Genomic DNA, 26,829 nt, shown 5'->3' on the forward strand with positions numbered 1-26,829 from the left:
GGATTAAAAGACATACATTTTGATTTTAGCACATTTACCTCAAGCCCTCGTATGATGCAGAATTCTTCAAAAATACCTAGTGCTCTCTGTAACCCACTTGGGGTCTTGGAAACAATTAGGGTATCATCTGCAAACATTAAAATGGGTACTTTGACACCAGCTAAAATTGGGGCATCTACATTGGCTTCGATCATTAGCTTCGCTATGTCATTAATGTACAAGGAAAACAGGGTGGGTGCCAGGACACATCCCTGGCGTACTCCTCTCTCTACTGGAAACTGGCTGGTAACATTTCCAGTAGAGCCCCACCTGATTTGTGCGTAGTTATGCTCAGGAAGTCTCATGACCAAAGCTAAAAGGGCACAAGGCATGCCCAAATCATGCAAAACCAACCACAAAGTAGAGCGAGGAACAAGATCGAAAGCTGCCCTTAGATCAATAAAGGCAGCATAAAGACTACCTTTTTCCAGTTGTACTGTCTTCCAGTGTAACATAGAGAAATGTAAAACTTGGTCAATGGTGCTGGTGCATGCCCTAAATCCTGCTTGGAGGTGTGACAAAATTTTCTGCTCTCGCTCCCAGATCTGGATTTTATTTAAAATCATTCTACCTAAAATCTTTTGCATGGAATCTATCAAACTAATCGGGCGGTAGTTACCGGGGAGCGTCTTGTCCCCCTTTTTGTAAACTGGAATAATTTCCGCACCATTCCACGAGGCCGGAATGGGCGCTCCTTTTGCCACTGCATTCGCAAATAACAATATGTATCTACCCCAAGACTTTTTATCATGCAAAAAGGTGTCTGCTGGGACACCGTCTATGCCGGGTGCCCTACCAGCAACCACAGATTCCAATGCCAGGTTTACGTCCCCTATATTGAATGCCTCGTCTATGAAGGATGAATAAATGGGTTTATCCCTTGTGCATGCTACCGAGCTTTTTGTATATTGGGGCTTAAAATAATCCACCCAGTCATCCTGTGCAACCCAGTTATGGGCTTTTTCTGGTTTGCCACCGCATCCCCACTTGATTATGCCCCAAAAACATTTAGTGTCTTTAGGGGCACTAGCTTTTTTAAGCTCTTGCCACCTCTGTTCGTCCCATGCACGTTTTGCTTTATACATTGATTTTTTATAATCAATCCTTGCACTACGGACAGCATTACTAGTTCCTGTTCTTATAGCCTGTCCCAAAGCAAAATGGGCTTGCCTACATTCCTTGTTATACCAGCGTGGTGAGTTATTAGGCAATTCCTTGCTTGGCTTTACTGGTCTAACAAAGAGATTTTTTAGTTGCTGGAAGAACATTTCATGGACCTTGGTGAAAGACTCTAGGTCTGAGCTACTACTAGGGATGGTACTCATCTCATGGGTTGCATGTGATAACTTGCTAAAAATAAAATCTACTTTCACCTGGTTATCTACCATGTGTACCCACTTCAAATGGCGCATGTCGTTTGTGGGAACTACATTTAAAGAGGACAATTCATTGTACATACTTTCAGGCATGGTCGATACCCAGCGAAACAAGGACATGCATAGTGGGTTGTGATCGCTCTCCAACCGATCAATAAACGACATATCCTCTAGATAAACCCATAAACTTAAGCTCACCAGGATGTAATCAATTCTGCTTTTAACCCAGGCTGCTCTTATAGGTATTAGCTCCCAGCCTGTCCTGTGCAGTCCTACCATTGGCTGCCCTGAGTCCTTTATTTAGACAGATTGAATTAATCTGGATGGCCACTTCAGTCCATCTTTTGATTGGCGTAAGATCCAATTTTGGGATACCCCATTGAGCGTCTTCTTCCATTGTGAGGTTCAAATCATAGCTTAACAGAGGTTCGAATGTCACATTAAAATCACCAGCAACAATTATATGCGATTGCGTAGAATATCTTTCCATAAAATCTTCTAAGGCAGCTATTATCTCAGATTTCCTACCACCTGTGCTCCTAGCATATACATTATATATATCCACAGGTTTAGACTGCCCTTGTTTGAGGCTGATAATCTGGATATCCCTGTGGTTAGATGGAAGTGGCTTCGTGCTAATTTCCAGATTCTGCTTTATCCAGATAGTCAATCCCCCTGATGGACGCCCTTTTGCACCCCTCACTGCTGGGATATTAAAATTTAGATACCCAACAAGGAATTGGGGATCGAGAAGCCATGTTTCCTGGAATATGCAAATACTATGTAAATTAATAAAGGTGGTCCATTCCGGGATCAGTATTTTGGAGTTCAATCCTGCAATATTCCAAGATAAAATGGAACCTGGTTTCACTAGAGTATCGGGGGAATTAGAGGGCTCAATCTTGTTGGGATCATTTAGGTAATTTCTTTGCCCGAGTAGAGGTAGACCTTCCAATGTACCTAAGATTACTGGGGTACTCGTAATACCTAAATCAGGATTACCCTGGGGAGGATTAGTTAGGTCGCCTGGCCCCCGTAGTCAATCATTGAATTCAAGGCCCGAGCTATCTTTACCTTTCTCAGTTGTCCATTTTATCTGGCTGTCATGCCAATGTCGGGGGAGAGTGGGTCTAAGTTGGATCGCTGAATAGTCTGGGGAACAACTTCTAAACTCCAGTGAGACTAAGTTTTCTGCCATAATTACCTGTTTAAAAGTCAATTTAATGCAATCAGTAGACTCCCCATAGTGGATAAGCCTACGCACCCTGGTAATATCTTCTCTGATCACAGAGCAACAGCCCCTGGTATGCCTGATCCAATGAATAGCCTTGTTTGTTAAGGAATCTATTGATTCTACATTTTTTCCTACACCCAGCCTAGGGACATTCACCATATAAGCTTTAGATACTCTAGGCATCTATGTAATGCTCGGGTAATCTCCCCTAGAATCAGAGATGGTTATGTTGTTATCTTGTTTAGATAAAAGGGAAAAATTACTATTACTATGCATGTCATTTGCTTGTTGTCGACCACTCCTTTCATTAGGCAATAGATTCCTAGGTCCTAGGTTTGTGATTTACACTGTAAGCTTTCTCAACCCCCTTTTTGCGTTTAACCACTTCACTATATTGGGTGGCAGTTTCGGGCTGTCCATTATCCCCACAAGTACCATACATGGAGGATTGCACTGGCTCTTTAATCGGGACTTTAGATATGCCACTTGGTTGTTTACTAGCTAAGCAGAATGGGCAGTGACCTTTGCCTAGTAGACTACTACTCACTATAGCAGTGAGATTATCAATCTTGACTTTCATACATTCGACTGCCTCACGTAGTAATTGGACCATGGAGGTCAGATCAATCCGACCATCTACGTTTAACGCATGAAGATCAGGAACATCACAAGGTGATATCTCTTTAACACCTAAAAAGGAGTCAGACTTACGTGAGCTAGCTAAGTGTATATCACGATCTGCCATATGATTATAGCTTGCTGTATTTGCTAGAACTGAAAATCTGTTTTTACATGTTATGGTGGGATCGACCACAAGGGGGGAAATACCTCTTGTCTCAATTTTAGTATTAGGGGTTACCACCCCCCCCTCGATGATAATTCGATCTTGGCCTTTGCTGGAGTAATCACTTTTGCTCCTAGTTACAAACATTTCGGGGACCACAGGACCCTGTTTTTTGCCAGTCCTTGATACTATGACTGAATCTTTACACCCTTTTTCTACTAGTTTTTTTGAGACTGGGTTATCTATCAGTAGGTCACCACATTCCTCAATTAGGTAATCTGTACGATTCATAACGCAATTGTTCCCCGTGCGTGGTGCAAACTTCCTTGTCTTTCTGGCTTTTTTGACCTTGACCAGCGCACTTGCACTCTCGTCCCCACCCTCGGTGATCTTCCTTTTTCCCATAATGTATAGATCTGGTTTATATCAACTGGGCTTTTCCGGTCTGGGGGGAACAATATCACAGCTACAGTACCTTTAGATCATGCAATAAAGGGGGTGGGCCAGCCCGGTCTCATCTGGTCACAGACGGGCAAGGACGGGCCCGCCCTTGGCCCGGGCTTTGCCCGGGCGCCGCCCGCGCGTGTCCCGCGCTGTGATGTATGGTGGCGCTTCTTAAGCTCTAGGGCAGTGATGGCACCTCCCTCCTGGGAGCAAGGGATTCTGGGGCTGGTAGTCCCCCTGCAGGCAACTAACAAAGTTCAGCGATGGCACCTCCCTCCTGGGAGCAAGGGATTCTGGGGTTGGTAGTCCCCCTGCAGGCAACAAACAAAGTTCAGCGCGTCCCGCGCTGCAGTGTATGGCGGCGCTTCTTAAGCGCTAGGACAGCGATGGCACCTCCCTCCTGGGAGCAAGGGATTCTGGGGCTGGTAGTCCCCCTCAGGACTTAAATGTAGGAGTGGAAGCAGGGAGATATCAAAGTGCAAGATGCTGCCTGCATCTCTCCTCAACCATAGACGGCAGACCTCTCGCTGACAGATGCAATGCTGTGCTGAAAGCAGAAGAAACGTGGCGGCGGACAGGCACTACTAAATTGGCGTGACGTTGCATTCCAGAAAAGTTTCATCCATGAATTCAGCCAATTCTCTGCTGCCCCACAGCACATCATTTGTACCATTCTGTGTGTTTAACACTGGTGTTGAGTGCTGCAGGTGTGAGGTGGGTAGAGGAGGGGTATGTGTGAAGGATCCAACTTTGGTTTGACAGTCAGGGAGTGTGACAATGAGCCATGTGTGTTGTGCTGATGTCATACACATGTCAAGTGAGTTGAGACAGATGTGTGGCTGATCACTGTTTGACTCCAGATACTTCCTGTCATCCCTGTGCCTATGCTTGGCTTGATGTCTCCCTGTGTTTTGCATGGAGGCCACTTTGGTTTAATTCCACTCACTGTGCCACCCCTGTCTGATTTGATGGCCTAAGGGTGGTGTGATATGTTCCTTCTCTTGCATGTGAGGTACACATGCTTTGTAGCGTGTTCCATGGCTTTCCTGCACTGTCCACTTCACTTTTGGCTAGCCCATTTGTTGTCCTCCATTGCTGCTGACACCTGGTATGTGTATGTGGCTGTGTGTCAGTGTGGAGTGTGTCTGAGTGACTTGATAGGCAGTGTGTACAGTTAAGTGGTTGTTCATATGCCATGTGAGTGTTCATTTTGTGATTGCACTCAGTTTGCTTGCCATGAGGGGAGGGTAGGTGTGAGGTGGAGGAATGCCCTGCCCCGAGCTTTGTGCAGGGTGTTCCTCTTCACCCCCTTCTGAGACAGGCTCCCCTGTTGTTTGGTGGGTGTGGTGTAGGGTCTTGGTGCACCTAGCTGGTTAATTGTGCAGGGGAGGCACTGGAGTAGCACACAGCATGTCCCCAAATGGGTATGGGGGGCATAGTGTGTGAAGGGTGGAGGTGGGGCCCTGTAAATCTTTGTGGACTGCCCATGCCTGGCACTGGCCCTGCCTACTACATTGTGCGCAGGTTTTCCCGCGTCTGCACCGCTGCGGTGATGTGACCGGGACATTGCTGTGATTTAGTGGTTGATGGGTGACCCGGATGTGGAGGGAGATTTTGTGACAGGTAGGACATGTGTGGGTACACTTGGGGATGAGTTCCTGTCCCCACTAGAGTGTCTGATGTGGACAGGAACCGTACATCAGCCCAGGATTTGTGTGTTGTGGTTGTGTGCGGAGTTGTGTGATTGCGTACCAGCGGCGTTGTCCGCAACGGTCCATTATTTGCTGGTAGTGGATAAGGTGCTGCACCGGAAAGGCATGTAGAGTTGGATCCATTGCGGTCCGGACCGGGTGGAGGGGACCGGGAGTCTGGTTTCGCGCTCCGCTGTCATGCTTTTGCCCTCTCTGGTTGGGTGGTTTCTCCGCTGCGGTGTGATGGACTGTTTGGGGCATTGTGATTTGTACGGCGAACAGGATGTCATTCCGCATGCCGGTGGATCTCTATTGGCTCTCACCGCCGTGGTGGTGGGTGCATTTTTATGGTGGTTCACGTCGCACCGCAGCAGACGGGAAATGGGCTATGTTTGCCCATTGTAATTTGGCGGGCGTGAGGACCTCTGCTGGCATGTGGAAAATTATATGTTCCGTCACCGGGAGCACCGCGGAGGTGCCTCCGCCCGCCATCCTAATGAGCCCCTTAGTGTTGATTTTTGTAGGTGTCTCAATAGACATTGATTGAAATGATAGTAGCAACCCTGAATTGCTGTATTTGGGTAGCATTTTAGGATTGCATTTATTATTGCTTGTTCAAAATCAATAATTATTTTCTGTGGCAAATAATTATTGGTTATTGTTTTATTTTGATCAGGATTTCCATATAGGTAGAGTTTTGTTTATTAGGGAGTAAGGCATAGATAAAAGGAATGTTAGTGTTTTGGTACAGTGCATGGACAGTCTATAACTGATAAAATGGTTTGGGACATATTTTAAAAGTCCCATTCATCATCCATGTTTCTGATTGCTGTAATTTGATTAACTGATTTGCAGTAGCAAACATAATGATTCTTTCATCTTTGCATTTATTATCGCAAAGTATAAATGGTTCATCGTTATGGGTTATTGCTAGTTCGAGGGGAATCTCTACCTCTTCAAATGTTTTTGGGGCAGGTGCTGTGGTGGTAGCGAGTTTTTTTTTGTCTAGCTATTGTTCTTTTTAAGGAAGCAATAGAGGGCATTTGTCCAGAAGCATGTTCTGGTACTCTGAGCAACTGTTGTTTTAAAACTTCTATGGTAGATCTTTAAGAGCTAGCTTCTTTTATGTTATCTAGAGCACTTCTAACTTCAATTTCTGTTACATTTGGGGGGTGGTTATGTTCTTTCACATAAGTAACAGTTGTTTCCTGAGTTGTATCACTCCCATAGCATTTATTGGAATAGTATTTACTACACTTCCAATTAACTTTTAGTCCACTTTGTTTTTCATGGGTATAGACATACCCCATGTAACATAGCAACATCTTTCCTTTTTGAGAGGTGATAAATTGGGCGCCTTCAGTCTTTGTGGTCTTTTTAATGCTACGAAAAATGTATAGAAAAATTACTAAAAAGTATACAGTACATATTTCTTATTAATATACATATTGTTCTTCATATACTTACAATGTTGAATTTGATGAAATATTTAATGCTGATGCCCTTCCTTTGGTGTTTTTCTTCAGATTTTTTAAAGATGTTTCTGCTGGCAGAAAAAAAGATAATTTAAATACTTTTGTTCTATTGTGTACTAGGTGGTAGGGCAATTGGAAGATAGAATCTGATAAACACCATCTCCAGTAAGACTCCTTCATACAATGACAAATGTGCATAGCAGAGAGTATTCAAACATCACCGTCCTACTTTTCAGGATCCTGCTGGAGCCTCTCAAGATTGTAACAATAAAAAATAAAGAGTTAACCTTCTGTTAGAAATGGGGTCTCTAGTTGGCAGAGGTAGGTACCTTTGTCCAAATAGGGACCCTTGCTTCTAGTCAGGGTAAGGGGGATACACACTCTAGATAACCCCTGCTCACCCCTTTGGTAGCTTGGCAGGAGCAGACAGGCTAATCCCAAAAGCAATGTGTAAAGTATTGTATAACACCACACATGGACACCACACCGGTTTGGAAAACTTTAACAAGACCAAAATGACAAAAATCCAACATACAAGTATTAAGAAAAATGACTTTCAAAAGGTTTTAGCAACTGAGTCCATAGAAAACTATGGATGCGCGATTGCTTGCAAAGTACCTGTTGTTGCGTCAAAATTCACCAAGCCAAACAGCCGCAGCGATGGGAAGCGTCGAAAACAAAGAGATGCGTCGATTCCTGAGACCTCCGTGGATGCAATACACAGTTCCGCTGGACACAGGGGAGCGGTGCATCAGGTCAGGTCTGTAGGGGGAAGCGATGCGTCGATTCTGAGATGACTCCGATCCGTGGGTGATGCGTTGGGGAAAACTTGCTGCACAAGGACAATGTGTGGAAATCCGGGCTGCATCGGTGAACGATGCAGCGGCGGCAAGTGGTGATGCATCGACCTTCTCAGCCGCGATTCCTCGATGCATCAGGTCTTGCCGTGGCAACAGGCACTGTATCGGTTTCATCAGCGGCATGGCAGTGCAGGGAGATTCTTCTCGCCCCACGGCGTTGTGTCAGAAAAATATTTGCAAGAAGAACGAAGTGTTGATTTTCTTGTTGTTGTGTTGCTTTCTAGCTCCCAGCAGCAGAAACAACCTCCAGAGGCCCCACACAATCACAGGCACTCCTGGCAGATCAGAACTCCCTGCAAGGATGTTCAGGGGTCTTTGGGGTCTATTAGGATGGCGGTTGGAAAATCTCCCCAACCGCCATGGTAGCGGGTAAACACCGCCCGCAAGGACCGCGGCATAACTGCCGGTCCAATTAGGATGCTCTGCAGTCGAAATCTGACCGCGGCGGTCGGATTCTGGTGATTAACATCGCCGCCGCGATGTTAAAAGGAGCATGTCCTGCATCTCCCTGCACTGCGTGGCAGGCACTGCACAGTGCCTGCCACCTGGCACAGGGAAATGTAGGGGAGTAGTACCCCCCCAAGGCACCCACATCCCCCCAACACATTGGGGGCCCGCAATGGGCCCCCAGAACCTCTCCCCGCCACCCTTTCCATGGCGGTTCCACCACAGCAGAAAGGCTGGCTACCTCCAGCATCATAATTGTGCCAGCGGTGCTTGGCCCTGATCCGCCACAATTGTAGCAGTCCAGCTCCACCTGACAGGCAAGCAGGCGGATTGTGACCGGCGGAAAAGTGGCGGCTGTAAAGTCACACCGCTGCGGTCATGACCGCGATGCTAATCGGACCGGCAGTTTTCAGGGTTTTGATCGCGGGCGGATGGCCGCCATCCTAATAGACCCTTTTGTGTTCCTGAGACTTCAAAACAGGAGGGAAGCTCTACTCAAGCCCTTGGAGACTTTCCTCAAGCAGGGGACACAGCACACAGCAAAGTCTTTCTCCTTTCTTTGGCAGAAACAGCAACTGCAGGCCAACCCCAGACACACAGCAAGGGCAGTACTTCTCCTCAGTTTCTCCAGCTGTTCTCCTCAGCAAAGGTTCCTCTTGAGTCCAGAAGTGGTCTAAAATTCAGGGGTTTGGGGTCTGATACTTATACCCCAAAATGTCTTTGTTCTCTATGTGTAAGGGGCTCTGAGCCCAGTTCAAAACAGTTCTGGGGGGCACTCTACAAGTGCACAACAACAATCATTGTCAGTGTGAGCCTTGGCTCCAGACACACCACTGGGGGGGCAGAGCCAGCATTGTGGAAGGCAGGCACAGCCCTATTCAGGTACAGGTGCTAGTCCTTCCACCACTCCAAATGCAGATTAGGCCTATTCAACCTAGTGCTGACTCATTCAGGAAAGGCAGGACATACATCACCCCCCATTGGCTGTCTGAGAGAATACACCTCCCCAGCACCTGTCACTCCAAAACTAGACAGTCAATACACAAACAGACAGAGGCACACAGAATGGTTAAACCAGAAAATGCCTACTTTCTAAAAGTGGCATTTATCAACCACACTATTTAAAAAACATCTTTAGTAAAAGATGTGTTATTAAATTCTGAGTTAAGAGAGCCTAAACCTTATTTTTCTATTTTATCCCCATGGGAAGATATGCTTGTAAAATGTTACAAAGCATTCCCAAACTGTCCTATGTGGCAAGATAGCCTTTCAATAGTGAAAAACAAATTTGGCTGCATTTCACTATCAGGAAATGTCACACACACCAGTTCATATCCTACCTTTCACATATACTGCACCTTGCCCACAGGGGTACCTTGAGCATACCTTAGGGGTTACTGACATGTAAGAAAAGGGAGGTTAGGGCCTGGCAAGTGGGTGCACTTGCCAAGTCGACATGGCAGTTAACAACAGCGCACAGACTGTAGTGGCAGGTCTATGTTACCGTTTCAGAACTACTCAAGTGGGTGGCACAATCAGTGCAGCAGGCCCACTAGTAGTGTTTGATTTACCAGCCCCGGCACACTCAGTGCACTTTACTAGGGACTGACCAGTAAATCAAGTATGTCAATCAGGGAGAACCAATCATAATAACAATTTACACAGCGAGCATATGCACTTTAGCACTGATCATCAGTGGTAGAGTGCCCAGAGTCCTAAAACCAACAACAAGAGGTCAGGCAAAAATAGGGTGAAGAAGCAAAAGGTTTGGGGATAACCCTGCAAAAAGGGCCAAGTCCAACACCTTCTAATCATCATAGTCCTTATCTCTTACTCATTTCCTTTAAAAAACAAATACCACAATATGCATTCCTACTAGTAGAGTGTATTGAGAACTCATCTACTCCTTTTTGCAATTCATGATCAAGCGAGATCTTAAAAATTAGTTAAAAACAATATACTTTTATAATCTTCACAGTTGTTATCCCTTAGACAACTCTTCTCCAAATCAAGGGGGACAGCATGCCTTTCTGCTGTCCCGTTATATTATATAGTTTTTTTTTCTTGATTTCCACAACACCTTAAATGTTTCGCATGCCGGAAATTTCATTTCTAAGATTCCAACAGCCAGTCAATCAGAGCACTTGCTCTTGCAAAAGCCAAGGGAACCCCTCGCAAAAGCAGAAAGGCTCACAGGAAAAAAGGGCCTCTTGAACAATCACAGTCCTTAATTGTTTACTTCACACTCTAGTAGGATGCCCTTGGGACTCTCTGTGAGCCCAACTGCTAAAATATACAATTATTTTGAACCTAATATCTAAAAAACGACTGATACTAAACGGATTTACACCAAGTCACAAAAAGCACAGTCTAGGGAGGGACCAAGATTTAGCTTCCTCCCGAATTTGTTGTTATTCCATTCAGTAGTGTTAGCTGTAGCCTTGTCCAAAGAAGTCTATGGAAAATATATGGGGATTTTGCATCCTGGGAACCCCTTATTTCTCACCTCCCTACCCCATCCAGGCTTGAAGACTCACTCCGAAACTTTGTACGAAGCAGCTGAGGTGAATCAAATACATTTTGGGAAAGTTTTCTGAAGATTTGTCAAATGGGGCCAAAGTTATTAGCAAACCTCAATCCAAAAGATTGTTTCCACTTCTTGCTCTGGCCAGAGTTGCGGCGACTAGTGTAACAGGAGTGAAAAAGCCCATAAATCATTTATGACAGCACTGCATTCCAGATAGGCAGAACATCAAATACACAAGCCTCTGTCTGTTGGGGAAAATATGGCGGCCGGCTAGCAGCAGGTCGCGGGTGAACTGGGAGGCATGCAGCAGAGTTTTGGAATTTTTTGGCGTTTTTGGTGATGAGAGCGGGAGCCGCGATTGATTGCGGCAAGCAATGGGACCGAAAACAGAAGCAGTAGTAGTAAAGAGAGTTATGGCCGGAGACTAGCAAAGCTTACCGGTACATTCTACGGTTCTGCTCGGAGCTGTAAAGCACCCAGGCGGGCAGGCGGGAGAGAGCAATCGCGGCTCTATTGAGTCCCTTCAGTTGGAGGTGGGAGGCGTCCTGAGGAGAGAGCAACCACAGCAGAGCAGCCATGGCTGAGAGCGGCTCTGGAGCTGCGCAGGGGGCGTCGGGTAGCTGCAAGGATTCTGTTCCCGGGAAACGGCGGAGGAGCCAGCGGAAGTGTGAAGGTTAGAGAAGGTATCGAAAACAGCAAGCTCTCGCAGGATCACTCTGTTTCTGGTACAACAGAGGGGCAAGCACAGGCACTAGCGGTGCCTTTATCTGCAGGGGCCCCAGAATTGAAAATAAATGGTAAGGAAACACGTGCAATAATTTAACAAAGCAAGTACAGAAAGTGGGGGAAGGTGCAATGGTACTGATGTGAATACTAATGCAAAGGGATTCTCCAGATACGCGTTGAGGAGTGTGGGTAAGGGGAGCAGGGTGGAAGTCCCCGAGCTGCAGGAGAATACTCCTAAATGTGATAAAGAGTGTGGTGTGAGTAGGAAAGAAGTAAAGGAAGTAAAACCTAAGGGGAGGATTATTGAGTAAGGAAAGCACAGTTCGGCAAAGAAATCTAAAGAGAGGTAGTGCCGAGCATAGGATCAAAGAGAACCCTCTCTAAGGACTTACTTTAAAGTAATACCAAAAGCCCTAGTGATAAGGGGTAATCTTGCAATGGCGGTAAGTGAGTCCCACCCCAACCAACAACTCCAATCAGTTGGAGAAGGGAATATAAATGGAGCTCCAAATCTGGGGGAATGGACAGAGCATTTGAGCCCAAATAGTTTTCAGTTGTTGGCCTCGGAGATGGGGGGAGTAGATGAGTCTCCGGAGGGGGATGTTTCTCCAATTGCCAGTACGGGACTTTTAGATCAGTCCCCCCCTGACTCACAGGGGAGTTCCCGAAATAACAAAGCGAGCCAGAACGAGCTAATGTCTGGGGACCATCCTAGTGTTGCGCAGAAAGAGATGGCCAATGTCGGTATAAACCCCGAGAATGGGGATCCCTCTATCAGTAGTCTGTTTGCCTCTCTCACGCTTGAGATACGTAACAGATTTGAAACCTCAGAACTGAACCAGAGAGAAATAAGGTCTGCATGCGATGTCTTGGAGAAGAAGATAGATGATTTAAGTGGACGAACTCTAGCTTTAGAAGCAGAAGTAAGAGACCTTAAAGAAGTGGTGCAAGTTAACAGAAACAAAATAGAAGATCTTAGGGCAAGGGAGAGAGATCAGGATGAAAGAGTGGAGAAATAATTTGAAATTTTTAAGACTCCCTGAGGGTAAGGAAGGTAGTGATATTAAGAGTTTTGTGGTTCAAATGCTTAAAAAGGAGCTTCAGTTGGAGGAATCGGAAGATGAAATTGCCAGAGACATTCAAAGGATCCACAGAGACCCGTTTAGGTTAAATACAAACAGATCTAAACCTAGGAGAATCCCAGTTAATTTCCTCTTGTATTAGTTGAAGGAAAAGATCCTGGCTAAGGCCCTGAAGAATAAATCGTTAGACCTGGACGGAGCAAAAATTGAAATAAGATCGGATCTCTCAGCAGTAACATCCAATAGGCAACGGGAGCTTGGGAAAAGAATGGAGCCTTTAAGAAAGTTAGGAGCCTCGGTTCAGTTGAAATCCCCAGCCCTACTTAAAGTGATGTTAACCTCTTCAGTGCCCATGACGAGATAGTCTCGTCATGGAGCACGGTTGCGCTGTGCCCATGACGAGACTATCTCGTCATGAACCCCGCCCGCTAATGCAACGCCCGGCACAGGGCGGGGCACTGAAGGGGTTAAATAATAAAATGCATTCTTTCCGTTTTGTGGAGGAGGTCGATAAATTTATTGAGGAGCTCCAATCAGAGGCTTAGTAATAAGGTCCCATTCAATAGTTTTTCTTGTGCATTTTATCTCTATGGTAGCTTCCGTTTGCACGCCTTCAGGTTCCCCCATAGGGCTTTTGCATTGGGAATTTGGTTAGGGTTTTCCAAGGGTGAGAGCCCAGGGTGGGGAGCTTAAGGGAAAAAAAACAAAAAATACCTCACTTGTCTTGTTTTTCGCCAAATTAGTCAGCAATGCCAGTTTTTTAGGGGATGTCCGGGAATAGGGCAAATGAGATAAAAATCCTAGCGTGGAATGTAAATGGGCTCCGGGTAAAGGGCAGGAGAGATAGGATTATGCAATATGTGAAAGATTGCCCAGCACAAAATATTATCTTGTTAGAGACACATCTCACAGAAAAGGAAAGTAGGAAGGTTTTTAAAACACAGAGGTGGGTTGCACATGCAGTTTACATGAAGCAGGCAATGGTCACGAAGGGGGTAGCACTACTGGTTAAGCAAGGTACAAATATCACAGTAGAAAGAAGTGTCTCAAATATTGCAGGAAGATGGCTTTTAGGTTTCCAGGATCAGATCATTATGGCAGGAGATTTTAATACCGTCTTGGACCATAAATTAGACAGATGCCAGAACAGCAGAGCGGCGTTTAATCCTAAAATGTCAGATAGGGTCCGATCGTTGATGGCCCAGTGGGGTGTCTGTGACATATGGAGGTGCATGGCTGGGTCGCAATTAGGTTTTAACTATTACAACAAAAAGTATAAACATAAATCTCAGATTGATTATTTTTTGATTGACAGGGTTTTAAAGGACGCTGTAGTGGAAGTTAAACATATTTGTGTACAGCTGTCTGACCATTCAGCCATGCTCCTTCTTTTGAGGTTAGGAGAAGGGAGTGTAAGTTCTAGGTGGATGTTAGACCGCACAATTTTATTGGAGGATGAGAATGTCAAGATTCTAAGAGAGGAGACCAAAGAATTATTTGAGAGTAATTTGGGCTCAGCCACGATTGGGACTGTCTCGGATGCTTATAAGGCCTATTTAAGGGGAAGACTAGGAACTTTAGCGGCAGGGAAAAGGCGAGCTTTCTATAAAAAAAGTTTTGGAATTAGAAGAGCAGATCCGGAAGCAGGAAGGGGTTTTGAGTAATTTAGGAAGATCGGAGGGAGGCAAGAGGGAGCTGGCTGAAATTACTATGTTTAAAGCTGGTTTGTCGGGAGTTATAAGTGAGTCAGAAAGAAGTGGGAGTCCAGCCAGTTGGCACATTAAGGTTGCAGTAAATTACTAGCGTAGAAGGTGAAGAGTGATCAAGTTAGAAACTTTATCAAAGAGATTAGCTGTGAAGAGACAGGGGTAGTGCTGAGTGACAGTCAAGGGATTAGTTTGGCTTTTTTTCCGGCACTTTGGGAAAGTTTATAAAGAAGATTTGGTTATAAACGAGGAGGATGTGTCATTTTGGCAGGATTACATAGAACCTTTACCTGAAGAGGCGATGGAGGAACTAAATGAGGAGATCAGGGCGAAGGAGCTTGAAGAGGCGATAAGGGGTGGCAAGAGGGGGAAGGCTCCAGGGCCAGATGGCCTTCCTCTTGAGGTATATAAACACTTGGCAAGTACTATACCTCCTATTTTAAGGCAACTTTTTAATGCAATATTTTTGACATATACAGCTCTGCCTGAATCTTGGAAGGAGGCAATTATAACTTTAATTCCAAGTCCCAGGAAATCCCCCTAAAAAGTTGATTCGTATAAGCCCATTTCCTTTTAAACGCCGACTACATGCTTTTTGCAAAGGTTATGGCGGGGAGGCGAAATGGATTTATGTCTCAGATGGTGAATGAAGAGCAAAAGGGGTTTATAAGAGAAAGAGCTCTGAAAGAGCTGACGTACTCACTGATTGGCTCTATAAATATGACAACTGCCTACGGTCTTCCCCTGACAGTTATAACGTTAGAAGCAGCCAAAACGTTTGACTGTGTTAACTGGGCCTATTTGCAGAATGTGGTTAAACATTTTAACTTAGGTTCAAATTTCTGTAGAGTATTGAAAGGTATTTACTCCGCTCCGGAAGCCAGAGTATTAGTTAATGGGGCTTTGACTCCGCCAGTGAAGATCATGCCTGGTACTAGGCAGGGGTGTCCCCTTCTCCTCTTTTGTTTGATCTTTATATTGAGTCATTGGCCAGACAAATTAGGAGCGGTAATGGTATTTTGCCATTTGAGTTTAATGGGTGGACTAAGAAGGTTGGGCTATACGCAGACGATATTCTAATTTTTACAAAAACCTTCTGCAAACCTTGAGGGTGGTGATGCAAATAACAACTGAGTTTGGCAAAATGTCAGGGTATGATGTTAGTAAAGAAAAGGCAGAAGTGATGAGTTGGAATATGGGGGCGGTTGGGATTGATACTAAGAGTGAAATGAGATATCTAGGTGTTAAGATCACTCAGAATATTGCGGACCTCACTAAGGTAAATTTTGACTGGGTCAGAAAGGAGATTTGTGCTGTGGTTTGGATGCATCTTCCTTCAACTTTATTTGGCAGAGTGAACTTAGTAAAGATGATCGTGCTTCCGAAACTAACCTTCTTGTTTGAATCAATCCCCTTATCTTTTAGAAAGGAGTGGTTTGTTAAATTACAGAGTGATATAAGTTCATTTATATGGGCATCAAAAGGGCCGCGAATATCATGGCGCAAACTTAGGAGGAGGTTGGTGAAGGGGGGTTTAGCGCTTCCTGATTTTTTGTTTTATTCCTAGGCTTTTTTACAAAAAAATGTCAGAATGCTACTGGATATCAGTTACACAAATAATTTTACTCCAACTAACCATTCAATGGTCATTATTGTCACACGTAGATGGAATGAGATGAAGAACAAGGGAACTTATAACTTCACCACTAGGTGAGCAAGGAAGCAATTCCTTTTGGTTTAGGTACCCTCACACACCCTAGTGGTGTCATGCTTCATCATCGGGTCACCCCGACGCCTAAAAGTCGGGGTGGGCTCAACCACAGTGTTGGGAGCTCTTTGAAGAAATTACAGACCAGGGAGGCTATAAGATAAAAAACCTCAGGCAGATCCCCAGTTTCCCTTTATTTTTGGGTCTGTCTGGGTTAATTAAAATTAATAAAAGAAGGGGTATATATAGGAGTGTTATGGTCCTATGACCCTAGTGCCAACATGTTTCAGTCCAATTATGGCCGTTAAGGTCCAGGACTTTCTTCAGGGCAAAAGAGGCCACCCTGGGATTCAGAAGGGGGAATTCCCTATTCTGTTTTATTAGGAACAAGGGTAGAGTAGCTACTCCTTGTATGAGCGACTGATCTATTAATCTGTCTTGCGTCGTAAATCCATCTGTAAAAGAGAACACAAAGAACTTGTTCTTCATATCATTCCATCTACGTGTGACAATAATGACCATTGAATGGTTAGTTGGAGTAAAATTATTTGTGTAACTGTTTATACTGGGAGGTGTTACTCTGACCTATAATCCTCTCTACCCTTTGGGCATGAGAAAACACTTTTCTCAATAGCCTTTGTATACATAATGCTACTGAATATCCTCATAGATTCAGTGATAGGTAGGATGTTTAGAGTGATGCTGACAAAGGAAAAGGGAGCTGACGTGGGTTTTATGTACAAATATGCTGATCTGAAATACTTTAAGAAGGTCAGGCTTAAGATCCTAAAGGACATGGCGGAAATGTGGTCTAAATTGAGAAAGGTCATGAATATACCATATTTTAGCTATTGGGTCCTGATTTGGGATGCACCAGGCTCTCCTGAATGGACAAAAGACTCATTGGCTTTACCCTTAAAAGAAGCGGGCATTTTTAGATGGAAGCACTTGCTGCCAGATGGTCAGATGGGTTTGTGTGATTGGTGTGAGCAGGTAGTTGGCCCAACGCTTTCAAGGTTTAAATTCCTCCAGGTTCAAAGTTGATTCTTGGCAATGGGTGTAACGTTAGGAGTAATGAATTAGAGGAAAAACCTTTGTCTACTGTAGTGTTCAAAAAAGAAATCGCACTATGGTTCTGGATGATCTTGGAGATGGAAGACGGCGCGTTTACCTAGCCAGTGGATCTGTGGGGAGGATGCTAGCCAGAGACCAAGCTGGAAGATCAATGGCAAGTATCTATGTCTATGCTTTATAAAGCAGTTAAACCTGCGTATCTGAGGCTGAACCATCTTTTTACTGTGCACAGGGCATACTGGACTCCATGAAGGCTTTCTAAATTTGGGTCAGGAAGAGTAGTGGTGTGTCCCAAGTGCGGCAGTCAGAGTGCAGACGACTTACACATGTTTGTATACTGTCCAAATTTACAGCTCTTCTGGGAGGCCGAAATGCGTGGCTAGCGCTTTAAACCTGGGGATTAAGGTAAGCGCTGTTTTGGTTATTTTTGCAAGTTTTGAATGCCAATGTATTGTTACTAAAGACTGTGCAAAATTGGTATATTATGCTATGCTTTTAGCGTGTAGGGAGTTATTTAAATTGTGGGTATCTCTGACACCTCCAACAATGGATGATTGGTTGAAATCTATGAGTTATATTGCTAATTTGGATATTTCGGATCAGGGGAAAAGGAAATATGAATTTGGACTCCCTTTATGTCTAGGGGAAATTTATGATTGGAAGAACTTGAAAAAATAATTGGTCCAATGATTAAGCCTTCTCCTGCCTCTGCTGTTTATAGTCTTTTCTGCGTGAGCAGAAGGACATGGGGAAGGGTCTGCGGTCGATCGAAGGAGGAGGCCTCTTTAAAAGATGGCAGGGATGCGGTCTTGGGAGCCTTCACCTCATTACCCCTGCTACAACGCATGAGGTTAGATAACCCAAGGTTGGCATCGATAGAAGGACGAAGGGTAAAACAAGGCAAATGAGGACAAGAAAAAAAAAAAAGCCTCTGTCTGTCTCGAAGGTGATTTAATTTGCTGCAGCCAAGATGCCCAACACGTTTCGGGAAACACTTCCACTTGGTCATGGGACAAACCGATTTACATGGCAGTCAAACATTTGTGTTTTTTTAAGCAGTGCATTTAAGTGACATAAAGAAAGGACAAGAATAAAACGGATAACACAAGAAAAATCAGCAGTGCCATTTTGGAGTGATATCTCCGTCAACTAACATCTATATATGTAAGCTAAATATTGTTTCAGCCAAGTGCAAATCAGCCATTTTATGCTAAGTTACAGAAAGAAAAACATAATTATTTATATACTCTCCAAATGAGAAAAAACTCAAGCTAAATTGTTTTTACATTTTAAAGAACAACTGTTTGCTACGTACATAATTCAACCTTGTTAGTTCGTTTTACATCAACATACATGTATGTTAGAATACATTCTTTAAAACAATAAAGGGAAATCATTAGGTATGAGGCTTTTTCATACTGTTGAAAAGTATGTCCCCCTTGGACATGACCTTTTCATGTTTGTAGGCAATTCCCAACAGCCATTTCTCAATGGACTACCAGAATGTCAAAAAGGCTTACTTATATCATAATAGTTATGTGCATTTTCAATAATTGTCACAGATCATTATCGGCAAGGTTGCCAATTCCAATACATCACAAATCAGAATGGTTCCACTCCAATGGGCAAGCAGAAATAAACCTGGCATAGTAGCACAGAACATATATTGGCTAAGGAACTTCAGTTCTCATTTGTCCTACAGAGAGCTAATAAATGCCGCCTGAGTGAGCAAGAAACAATAGGGCTGTCAAAACGGACAGGGATGTAGATTTGCTAACATGTTCCTGGATCATATCCTTAATCAGGAGGTCTGCAGGAAAACATGAAAAATAGTGCCTATGTGGGCAGTTTGACCTCATACCCTGTATTTTACCAAAATTATTTCAAGACTGATTTAAAAACATGCAAGCACTAAACCTGATACATAGATCTTGGCTTCACTGTTGCTATGATGTTGATTCCCTTTTGTAACCATCTGTAAAAGAACACACATTAAAAATAATCAAAAACCAAAGTGCTGCTACTTCATCTACAAAGTGCATGAAGAAAAACACAATATTGTTGTGAGTTGAACAAAATTATTTTAAGCATATGAATCAACAATTACATAGATCATCCCATGTGTACAGCAATTCTTTATCAGAATTGAGTCCTGTCGGAGTCATGGTGTTAAATTGAATAATATTATTCAAAAAGTATACCCCGGCACTCCACATTAAAATATAATCTCTATTGGGATATAAGTCTGTCTGGCAAAATGTATCCTGAAACAAGTTGGTTATTTTCTTGTCACATGTATATTGATATTTCCTGAAAGAACTTTATTTACTTTTCACAAGTTACAAAATACAGAAAAAGTCATTTTCGCAACAGTTTCATTGTCCTACTGAAACATATTCATTTCATCCCAGTTTTTACAGAAGAGAAAAAGGTACAAGGACTATACTATGTGATGATGAAATTTCCAAGTCCGAACAACACAACAATGTTCGATGATAGATAACAGCTGACATGTGTTTCGTCACTGAAGTGACTTTTTCTAGGCTTTATAATAGTAAAAAAGCATATGTTGAACAATATTACCATACCGATATTAAATTTGCTGGATGTATAAATAATCACTGCCAAGCCTACACCAGGTGTCATCAAATATTGCGTACTTGTGAGAGCCCAAAGTGTGTTAAAATGACCAGGTGGATGGTAGATCGACAATGACCAAGAATTTAGGATACGTATGAAAGGCATGCAGTTAGAGTAGTAGAAAACATGCCCTATTAGTCCACCTATTGGCAGAAGAATTGATCCAAGCCATAGAAAAAAAGAAAGGATACACCAGCTGTGATGAGTTTAATCGCTTGCAGCATAATAACCTGTAAAGTACAATTTTAAAAATTGTACCGAGTGACATATGAGAGGCATGTGATGTAGAGACATAGAGGTCGCCCAGAAAGCCTTTTGGTGCCAGTCTTGGCTACTATGTATATAATATGAAACAAGAAACAAATCAATTAGATTAAGAAGTCCCTAGGTCCAAAGTTAAGAAGTATTGCCATTTCTTAAAAACCAGAACATAAATGTTTGCAAATTTTTTGTTGCTGTCTCTTGATTCGGATGATTGTAGACGTATCAATCATGTGTAGTGGAGATACTAGTCGACAAAGTTGGAGGCTCTCAAGTTGCACTGCAAAGATAAGAAATTAGAAAAAGTGAGAAACACAAATTCATTATAGAGCAATTGCAGAACCAAGACACGGACTGTGCGTCACCGTCTGTTCTTTAACTGTTTCACAATTCGTGTATCTCACTTTGTCTGTTCCCCTCTCCTCTTTCTATTTCTTATTTTTCCAGTGCAACTTGGGATCCTCCAACTTTGTTGACTAGTATAAATACAAAGGTCCACACACAACCTTCCAACCACCTCCAGTATCCTTTGTTAGAAGTGGCAAAGCCCAAGAACTGGGAGTAGAACATCCCACCGGTACCCACACAAAGTACCCCAAAGGTTCTTGACCCTTCCAGAAGAACGGCGGGACCTGGAAATTCAGCCCAATAAGAGAAACCTCATTTCAAGACACATGCAGAGACCCAAGGAACACACTTGTGTCAATGGAAATTTAACCCAAACAATTAAACATCCGCCTCGCCTTACAATTGTGCGCAGCCCAGATAGGGCAAAAGTCACGATCTGAACAGAATAGCCTGCAGAGAAAATACTACCCCCGCTGTAGCAAGGACAGGCTGGAGAAACCCATAATATGAACCACATTAATATTAGTTTAAAATATCCCTGGTCAGCCCTAAAATTCTAACGCTAGCTGAAATTAGTTTAAAAACCTTAAAAACCTCACCAATGCCATTAAAAAGTCTATCACCTTGTCCAATCCCGATAAGGAAATTTACTACCCAGTACAACCACATAGCATCCCAGTAAAACCATATGGCAGGTTTTACAGATGAAATAGTAATGTATCAATAAATTGCCTAGCAAATGTGTTTTCTCCAGCTAACCTATGACCCACAGCTCTTATCCCAACAGGTCCACGATCAAACTGTAAGTGGACCAATGTTGCTATAACCCGCCAATCCTCTAATCTGAGTTCTCAAAAGGCTTTCAAGACAAAAGTTGCTCAAGTACTGAAGAATTCAATTGATTTTGTGCATTCTTTTTTTAGAGACATTCTTTCTGCACCGCACCAAGATGAAAACACCCCTGGGCATCCAGACAATAAACATCAGACACCAAAGAACAGACAACAGCCACCCAGCACCGGACCACAGACAACAAAAGACAAACCGAGATGACAGACATCTCTCCTAAAGATGATTCTCCATTCTACAAATGCTTTTCAAGTTATGTACCACTATATCTTTGTACATGCTCTCTTTAGCTGGGGTCCTTTTGATCCCCTCCATAACCAAAAATGTACATGATTTTGTAAGCTCTACTTCTACATTCTTGCCTCGCAAGTGCAGAGACCTCTCTCAACTCACCTACACGTACACCTCTACTGAACCAAATGCTAATATTCCTCAAGCACTACACAGCACACTCCTACACAACACCTGGTATCAGCATATGAGCAGTAGAGGTACACAAACTACAAATAGGTCATGTTGTGTCTGTTCACTGATACCTTACACCGTAGGCGCAGACAGTCTTTACTTATCACAGGAGATAACCCCCGAAAAAGCTAAGTGTGTCGTCCATCTGTACCTATGCAGACTCAGGGAAAAAAATCAAACCCAACGGAGTAGACCCCGTAGGACTCTAGAAAACATCACTAGGTATGAGACCAACTCCACTGCTCTGTATCTTTGCACCGAGCCAAGTGTCATCCCACCTGAATTAGACCGATTGGCAGGAGGAACACCATTGGAGAGGACACAGTTTGGCCCTAGCATTTTGTAGAAAAAAGGTTCCTAAAGGTAGCAAGACCACTGCACCAGTGCACAAACAAGTCTGCTCCCGCCTCTACCTGCAGTGACAGGGTCTCCCTAAGCCCTTTTGCTGCCAGGCCTCCCCCCGTGCTACACCCTTTTTTGGGTATTTGAAGTAGTTTATGCTTAGGCCCCCATAACATCTTGTCCACAAAGGGTATCTATGTCAAAATCATATACTTTTTTTCAAAAATCCTGAGGATTCTAAAGGTACCCAGGGTTTGTGGATTACCTTGGAGAGGACCGAGAAATAAGCCAAAATACAGCTAAATTTCATTTTTGGGGGGAAAAATGAGAAAAAAGTGCTGCAGTAAAAAGCATCTGCTTTTGTCCCTGCAAATGGTATCAACAAAGGGTTTGTGGTGCTAAAATCACCACATGCCCAGCTTTCAGGAATAGACAGACGTTTGTCAGAAAACCCAAATTTTCCATACAGTTTTGGCATTTTACTGAGACTTAGCCTATTTTTCCTATTCTTTTTTTGTTTGTTTAAACTGTGTTTATTTTTATTTTTAAACATAAGCCAGCACAGGAGCAATTGAATCATATATGCAACAAGTTCGACATCATTACTGGTATTTTCAACATTCAAAAATACAGAGGTTACATTACCCCCTCCTCCCATCCCCACTGGGTTAAGTTAAGTCTGGACTCGATGCATCTTCTTGGAAAACCAAAGCGGCGACCAACAGATTATGTATCTAATGTATAAGGGCTTATATTATCTACCTCATCCCCAACCATCTCTGGGTTGTAATGTTTTAACCATGGTTGCCAAATCTGCATGACCTTTTTCAGGCACCCTCTGGCAGTATATACAGTTTTCTCTGCCCCCATATATAAGTCCAGGTTTGTCCACCATTCTGCCATAGTGGGTAACTCTGTTCTACCCCAATATCTGGCAATGTCACGCTTGGCCACTATGAGCCTCAAATTACTCAGTAGGATATTGTACCTTGGAATATCAACATCGGTAGGAATGCCTAGGAGGATGTATTTCGAATCTATAGGTATCTGTGTTTCCAAAATAACACTTAATTCCTTAATTATTTGAGACTAGTATTTTTGTATTTGCTGGCAGTCCCACCGGGTATGTATGTATGTACCTTGGTCCGTGCTGCAGTGCCTGGGTGTTTCTGCCCTGCCCTTTGTGTGGAGTTGCACCCTATTTTTCCTATTCTTTGTGCTTTAAACTCCTTCCAGTAAGTGGTAGAAATGGGTGTAAAACCAATAATGGATCCTGGAACAGAATACATTTCTGAAAAGTAGACAAAATTCTGAATTCAGCAAGGGGTCATTTGTTTAGATTCTTCAAGGTTTCCCAATAAAAAGCAACAGTTGAAATTATAAAATATTGAAATTGATTAAAAAACAGCAATTTTCCCCAACATTTTCACCAGTAACTTATTCCAATTATGGCAGATTTTTAAAGCAAAATACTGTTACATCTGCGGTACCCTTCTTGTTGCGGGGATATATCGGGCTTGTAGGTTCGTCAAGAACCAGAGGTACCAAGTTCTAATAACTGAGCTGCACCTTGTAATGGTTTTTCATTGTGTACCTGGTACACAGCAATTCATTTGCTAAAATATAAAGTGTGAAAAATAGGTATCAAGGAAACCTATGGAATTCCAAAATGGGAACCAGAAATGGAGTTGAGAAGCAGCGGCTATTTGCATGTTGGTAGCCATACTAGCATGTGAATTAGGGGGCATTTTTCAAAATGTCTTCTTTTTTTACACACTGTTTTACATTTGGAAGGTAGAAAGACTATGAGTAATAATACTTGTTCTACTATTCTATGTTCCCCTAAGTCTCCCTATAAAAACGGCACTTCACTTGTGTGGGTAGACCTAGTGCTCACGAAAGGAAATGGGTCAAAGCGCAACATGGACACATCACATTTTTCCACCGAAAACAGACCCTTCTTTTGCAATGTGCCTAGCTGTGAATTTTGAGCCCTAGCTCAGGCAGCACCTAGAGAAACCTAGCATACTTGTACATTTTTTAAAACTAAACATCCAGGGGAATCCAGTATGAGGTGACTTGTGAGGCTCTTACCAGGTTCTGTTTCCCAGAATCCCTTGCAAACTTCAAAATTTGTAAAAAAACAAAAACACATTTTCCTCACATTTCTGTTATGGAATGTTTTGGAATCTGAGGGAAGCCCCCCACACAGCACTCCGATAAAAATTGTACCTTACTTGTGTAGGTAGGCCTAGTGCCTGCAACAGGAAATGACCCAAAATGCAATGTGGACACATCACATCGTAATGTAAGGAAATTGTGATTGTTTAAGTAAAATTTGAGGTTTGCAGCGGATTGTGGGTAAGAAAACCCTGGGGGATCCATGCAAGCCACACCTCCCTGGACTCCCCTGGGTGTCTAGTTTTCAGAACTGTCTGGATTTTATTGGTTTGCCTTGATGGCCGTTGAGTCCGGGACCAAAAATGCAGATGATCCCCTTGCAAAACCAGGTTGTTTATTTGTTATGTCTCTAGAGTACGCTTTGGGCCTTTTCCTGTCGCAGTCCCTTGTCCGACCCACACAAGTGCAGTAGCTTTTTTATCAGGAGACCAGCGGGAATGCTGGGTGGTAGGAAATTTGTGTGGGCTCGGTGATCCCACAACTTTCCCACATAGAAATGTGTGGAAATCATGATTTCATTTAGCAACATTTGAGGTTTGCAAGGGATTTTGGGTAAGAAACCGTTGGGGGATCCACACAAGCCACACCTCCCTAGACTACCCCGAGTGTCTAGCTTTCAGAACTGTCTGGGTTTGGTAGGCTTTTCTAGATGGCCACTGAGTCAAGGCCCAAACATGCAGGTGACCTCCTGTCAAAACCAGGTCAGTTTGTGAGGCATCACTTTTGATGCCTCTACAATATGTTTTGGGCCCTTCCCTGTCACGGTCCCTTGGCCCACCCACGCAAGTGAGGTGGCATTTTTATAAGGAGACCTAGGGGAGCACTGGGTGGTAGGAAATTTGTGTGGGCTTGGTGATCCCACAACTGTCCCACACAGAAATGTGAGCAAAATATGATTTTTTAGCTAAATTTGAGGTTTGCAGGGGATTTTGGGTGAGAAAACCTTGGGGGATCCACACAAGCCACACCTCCCTAAACTACCCCAGGTTTCTTTTTTTCAGAACTGTCTGGGTTTGGTATGTTTTCCAAGATGGCTGCCGAGTCCGGGCCCTTAAACGCAGATGACCCCTTTTAAAACCAGGTAGTTTTGTGATTGCTCATTTTTGATGCTGCTACAATATGTTTTGAGGCCCCCGTATCCGCTGCAGTGCGGGGGAGCCACAGAGCTTCAGGGGGCCCACTCAGCACAGTAGTCGGGCCTGAGAGCTCCTAATTCATTCCGGAGTGGGGCCCCTCCATGTACTTTGAGGGGGGCCCCCTCAACTTTCGTTACACCAGTGCCCTTCCCTATCACGGGCCCTTAGACCACCCACACAAGTGTGATAGCATTTTTATCAGAACACCTGGGGGAATGCTGAGTGGTAGGAAATTTCTGCAGGCTTGGTAATCCCACAACTTTTCCACACAGAAATGTGGGGAAACATGATTTTTGTACCTAAATTTAAGGTTTGCGGGGGATTGTGAGTAAGAAGACCTTGGGGGATCCACGCAAGTCACACCTACGTGGACTTCCCTGGGTACCTGGTTTTCAGAACAGTCTGGGTTTGTAGGTTCTAATAACAAGACACCTAGGGGGTCAAGGGTTGTGTGGCTGGTGTGGATTCCCTAACATTTTCTGACCCAGAATTCCCAGCAAACCTCAAATTTAGCTAAACATGTGCATTTTCCTCCCATTTCACTGTGGGTAGATTTTGAGATCACCGCGCAGTACAAATTTCCCACCACCTATTGTTCCCCTCAGTCTCCCAATAAAAATTATACCTCACTTGTGTGGGTGCGCAAAGCAGAGTCAGCCTAAAAACTTATTGTAAAGAACTGCCCTTTAGGACCCACTTGTGGTCCCCCTCAGTTTTTTATTTTATATGTTTTTAGGTTCTCTGCTTCGGGCGCCCACAAAAATGAGGTACCATTTTTATCAGAAGATGGAGGGGAATGCTGGGTGGTGGGAAATTTGTGCCTGCGCATTGATCCCACAACAGAAATGTGAGGAAGTGTGACTTTGTAGGTAAATTTGAGGTTTGGAGGGGATTCTGGGTAATAAAACACTGGCAGATGCATGCAAGCCACACCACCAACCAAGCGCCATCTACGCACACCACCAGCCAAGCACCATCCACACAGACTATGAGCACACCACCTGCCAAGCGGCAGTCCACACACACCGCAAGCCAAGCGCCATCCATGCACACCGCCAGCCAATCGCCATCCGCACACACCACCAGCCAAGCGACAGTCCATGCACACCACCAGCCAAGTGCCATCCATGCACACTGCTAGCCAAGTGAAAGTCCACACACACTGCCAGCCAAGTGCTAGTCTACACACACTGCCAGCTAAGCTCAAGTCAACACATTCTACCAGCAAAATGCAGGTTTACACACAGCCAGACAAACTCCAGTACACACAGACAGTCAGCCACACTCGAGTTCACACACACACAGAAACTTTCGCTAGTGTCTAGTGGCTTTCTGCCTTCCATGGCGGCAGATGAGCCAAAAATATCACTTGTCTGCCCTGAAGTGGGGCAGAAATGGCCAAAATGTATGCACAAAAGTGGAGGAGCGATGCTT

The sequence above is a fragment of the Triturus cristatus genome, chromosome 5_2 (assembly GCF_964204655.1).
Source record: "Triturus cristatus chromosome 5_2, aTriCri1.1, whole genome shotgun sequence".
NCBI lineage: Eukaryota > Metazoa > Chordata > Amphibia > Caudata > Salamandridae > Triturus > Triturus cristatus.